Consider the following 5,623-nt stretch of genomic DNA (forward strand, 5'->3'; position numbering starts at 1 on the left):
AAGCATCAAATCTTATCTATACAAGGGATTTTATTTATGTTTATTTATTTATTGAGAGACAGAGCGTGAGTGGGGGAGTGGCAGAGAGAGAGGGAGACAGAATCTGAAGCAGGCTTCAGGCTCTGAGCTGTCAGCACAGAGCCTGATGTGGGGCTTCAACCCACGAACTGCAAGTTCATGACCTGAGCTGAAACCAGACGCCCAACCAAGTGAGCCACCCAGGCGCCCCTATACAAGTTTATTTTTTAATAAAAGAACATGAAACAGCATCCTTTTCCATGAAAACAGGGTTTCTAAAACAGAAACTATCAATTTTTCTCCCAAATCTTTTCCTAAATCTTCCTAGCATCACTAAAAGGGAATTGGGATCTATTTGCTCCATACATGAAATATGCTACCTTACTAACTCAGTCTACAAAATATATCCTGGTTTGTAATATGCACCAAGTCTTCTGCATGTAATTAACAAAGATGGAAGTTTTACGGAAGAGTAAGATGCAGTGAAATAAAGAAAGGAAATGGTAAGGAGTACAGAGAGAGGGGATCAAGAAGGAATGTCCTTGAGGAGAGGGACATAAAAGGTTCTAAATATTATTTGTGGGAGGGGAGCAAAGGAGGAAGGAGAGAAGAAACTTTAATTCTTACATTCCTAAGTTCTTTAACTGAAACTTCTGAAAATAAAGACTAATAACTAATTCACTGATGAACATGAAATTACCAATTGTTTTTTTTGTTGTTGTTGTTTTTTAAGTAGGCTCTCTGCCCAATGTGGGGCTTGAAACTCATGACTCAGGAATCAAGAGTCACATGCTCTACTGACAACCAGACAAGCGCCCCCGAAGTTACTGTTATCTAACAAAAATCTCAGAGTGATTTCTGATACCCAATAATTATATTCTGTCTAGGAAGGCTTCTCTGCTGCTCCCCCGTGGAATGAGAAGTAAACTTGGAAATTTTCTAATAAATTCATAATAGGATTGTATTAGTGTACTCTGTAGAGTAGGGGAAAGAACATAGGTAAATCCCAGAACAGCCACCCATATGGTAATCAAAGAAAATACTTAACTGTTTTGAGCTTCAGTCTCCTTGTCCATAAAATAGAATAATAATATATAGCACAGGGACACCTGGGTAGCTCAGCTGGTTAAGCATCTGACTTCAGCTCAGGTCATGGTCTCACAGTTTGTGAGTTCGAGCCCCGTGTCGGGCTCTGTGCTGACAGCTCAGAGCCTGGAGCCTGCTTCAGATTCTGTGTCTCCCTCTCTCTCTGCCCCTCCCCCACTCACGATGTCTCTCAAAAAGAAAAAAAAAATGTAAAAAAAAAAAATAATAATACACAGCACAGAGCCTGGCAAAAAGTAGGTACGTATCAAGGAGGAATAATTTCCCATCCCCTTCAACATATCTCTATCTGGACTAAGATTCAAATTGACATGAGACAGATTAACAAGAGAAAGCCCAACTTAATTTTGTATGTATGGGGAATCCACATGGACATAGAATTCCAAAGAGTGTTAACAATATAATCATTTAATAAGTGTAATTTCCTATTTATAAGCCAACAAAAGTTTCAGAGTATGTTTCTGACAGTTACAAGGGTCAGATATATTTCAGTATTCAACCTTTAAAATTTTGAAACACAGTATTAGATAAATGAATGACAAGAAATATAGAATAGAGTAAAATATTACAAATTCTCTTTTGTAAGGTTTATCACTTCTTAATGACTTCTTTGATTTTTTAAATTATAATGTGCTATTTGACAAACAGCAGAGTCCAAACACCTGTGGTATTAGCAGAAAGGGTCCTTCTAACTAAAAGGCACAGAGGCTAATAGCTGCTAAAGTCTGGAGTCATGCTAACCTGAGTTCTACCCTGATTCTACCAATTTCCTAAGCTGTGTGATCTTGGGCAAGTTATTTTTTTCTCTCTAATCTCAATTTTCTCATCTGTAAAACAGAAATAATAGAGTAGCTACAATAAAGTTCTAAACTTGGGTTGCATAATAAATTCTGTAAGGTTGACTAATTATGAGGCCCAGAGACATTCAAAGCAACTTCACCAAGGTGAGCCAGCTGGTGATTAGGACAATGCAAGAAAGCAAATCTCCTGTTTTCCAAGTCCAAAAACACAGACTCTACTGCACTTTGTTGTCCCCCAAAAGAAGAGAGCTCTGCCTCCTCTCCCTCCCACCTACCACACGATTGGGAGAGAATCACCTTTGCCATGTGACAAAAGTCCATTCTTAGGAATCAGATGCAATATTTGTTCCCATGTGACTTCTTAGAAACCACTATTTGTTCATGTCAAATTCTAAAGCTGATTAGTTATTTTGGTTGAGGTTTAAATGGACTAGGTTTAAGTGTTCTTTGTCAGACAAGCACAATGTCTCTGAGTTGCATGCGATAGGGACTACAAGCTTGATGAAGGGTTGTCGACAATGAGATAAGAACCAAAAATAAGTCCCCGCTGGATCCTTCTTTGTTGACCTTTTGTGTGGTCTCCAAAGTGCTATCATTCAACAGATTAGGGCTAGATTAGAATAGATTTGAAAACCACTGGGAAGAAGTTCAACTTTTTTGTTAAAAATATATATATAAATGTCTTTGATTACATCAGTCCAACGACTTCATTCTTAGAGAAAGAGCCTTGGATGAGGAGCAAGAACATTCTCTGTTCAGATTTTGCCTCTATCATGGGCCTGAGCAAATAAATGTACAACACTTGTATTTCAGAATTAGCTCTCAATAGATGAAACTAGAGTACCTGCTGAATTCCTAACAGCTCAGTGAATGTCAATTCAGAAGCCTCCAAGATCAAGAGTCACTGTTATAATGCAGTAAGTACAGATCTTGGCTTCATTTATCATCTCTATTCAAGGCAGACCCTTTCCCAAAGGGTGCCTGAAGAAAGAGTCATGTTAGCGATTGTGTAAAAATATATGAAGCACTTTAGGCAGTTATGATATATAATTGTGTATCTCCTAATAAAAGAGCAGTCCATAATAGAAAGAGACATAGTGGTTTACACTTAAACATATGTATGTATCTCACAAGGTGCTCAGATATCAATGGGATGGGTATTGGGGGATGTTTCCATCATACCCACTTTACTGATGGGAAAACCAAGTCCTAGGGAAATAAAAGCTTGCCTATGTTCACATGGCAAGAAAACTGTGTGGCTACAACAATAAGGCATACCTTCTGACTCCAATTCTACTCTATCAGCATCATAAAGGAATACAATTTGAACAGTTGAATGTAAGTGAATAATTTGAATTGCATAAAAAGATATTTTATCATTTTTCATTGATGTTTAGATGGCTAGGGTTCTGCTGAGTAATGATAAAAGTAAAGAAAATGACCAACAAATCCCTTTAGTCTTTTCCTGCCCTCTGACTGCTAACCCTTCTCAGTTAAAATCACTTAAAATCTGTAATGCAAATGTAAAGCTACTAAGGTAAGTTATGGTTAAAAACTTCCCCTGCTTTACAAAAAGAATTCCATTGTAATATGAATTATCCCCATACCTATCTACTAGGACCCACTGTTATGCAATCTGTAGGACAGGCTTGAAGTAGTCTTCCACAAGACAGCATATTTCCCCCTATTCATTTATCTCTGTAGGGGCAGGACAAGAAAGCAGTGCTGAGACAGAAGAAAGGCATTCAGTACTGGTTTGCCTTCTAATCTTCCAACAAGCAGAGTCCTGAACAACCAGCACTTACCTGGGTATCCACGGGATAAGGAGGGGCTGTAAAGTGGACATCCTACAGGGCTATTTGATTCCCTAATGTGAATGACAATTGACTGAGCTTGGGAACCAGTTGATGCTGCAGCAAGCCTGCAGTTAAGCACCAATGCATGTTCAGAAGGGCCCTGGCAAGCAGAACCTGCAGTCAAATCCATATTAATGCTTCCAAGGGGCACCTGGGCAGCTCAGCTGGTTAAGCAGCTCAGGTCATGATCTCGTGGTTCGCAAGTTGGAGCCCTGCATTGGGCTCTGTACTGACAGCTCGGAGCCTGGAGCCTACTTCAGATTCTGTGTCTCCCTCTCTCTCTGCTCCTCCCCTGCTAGTGTTCTGTCTCTCATCTAAAAAAATAAACATTAAAAAAAAAAGTAATGCTTCTAAGCTACAGGTCTGTTATTAGTGAATGAGGAAATAATATTAGTGGCATTTAACAATTGTGCTTTAATGAAACAGAACAAAATGCATGGCACATAGTAAGGATAAATACTATTTTGTGTATGTATATAAATGTGTATTAAAAGGCTTTTAAGCCTTTTTGAAGAGAGAAGTCACAATTCAGCTCCAGTATCTGCCAGTCACATGGGAATGCAGAAAATGTATAGCTAGATACTCCAATTTTTTTCAAGAGAAGCCAGAATTCTGAACTATTGAATGAAATATCCCCAAGTTTTTAAAGAAAGCTCAAACTTTCTTAAAACAGTGTATAGGCCAAACCAAATCCATCTGATGGCTGAACCTTGACTGACTGTCCTTGATCTCTTGCTTTAAAGAAATCAGTACACATGCAATAAAACTGAGTCAGTAGAACTGATCTTAAGAAAGAGAGCAAAGCATTTCTGCTTCATGTCCCTGGGAAACTGTGTGTGTAGAAGCCCTCCCAGAAGGCATTAACCACAGCAACACTAACGGAGGGAAAAGAACAGTTCTGTGTGATCAAGTGAGGAAGGAACCATGTGGCCTTGGTGACAGAGGACTGACTGGGCAAAGAGATAAAATAATGGTGAGCCTACTAGTTTCTATGAACCTTCCTTGAGTTGGGTTAGGTGATGAGGTAGAACTCTCAGAGACATCAACCCTGACTTTCCCTTCACAAGGATAGATAGATTAGATGGATGGATGGATGAACAGACATATTTTTTTTTCTTTTGAGAAGTGTGCAAAAGAATAAAACCAAAGAATGCCATCAGAGTCACCATCGAGTGCTATACAGGAAAGGCTCTGCCAGCCCACAATGTTCACCACCCTCACCTACCCTAGAGCAGCAATGAGCAGTTTCAGGAGAATCAAGTAGGGGCTGGTGGGGAAGGAACACTTCACGTGCCTCACCTGCTACCTGGCTCGTCACAGAACTAGGACCTACTTAAAGCAGACACAGATCTTTAGTCTCTGGGCTTCACAAGTGACACTTGCCTAGCAAACAAAACTCTTAAGTGATATGAGGAGCTTAAGCTTAGAGGTTGATGGGACTGAGCTGAGGCTTCTTCACCTCTCTATTCCTGGGAAAAGATTCACAAAACCAGGGAATGCTACCTGCCCACAGTCCCACTTGCCTATTTTAAAACACCAGGATTGTTCCATGCAAATGTGCAGGCCCCCAGCCTGAGAGCTGGTCTTGCATCAAACAGAAAGCAAGGCCAGACGCCAGCTCCAGACCCAGCTGTTCCCCAAGCTCGCAAGTGCAGGTGTGAGATCATCCCTATGAACCTCACCTGCCTGCAGTTTGTCACCTCAATGTCATTACCACAGACAGAGATGCGGTTGGGGCTTTTGTTTTACTTCACATCAGGGGGAAGTCATTTTTGGAATTTTTCATCTTAAATAGATTTTTCTTAAATGTATGTGACACATATTCCTCACAGGACTTAATAAAAT

Source organism: Lynx canadensis, chromosome D4 (genome assembly GCF_007474595.2).
Source record: "Lynx canadensis isolate LIC74 chromosome D4, mLynCan4.pri.v2, whole genome shotgun sequence".
In the NCBI taxonomy this organism is placed as follows: domain Eukaryota; kingdom Metazoa; phylum Chordata; class Mammalia; order Carnivora; family Felidae; genus Lynx; species Lynx canadensis.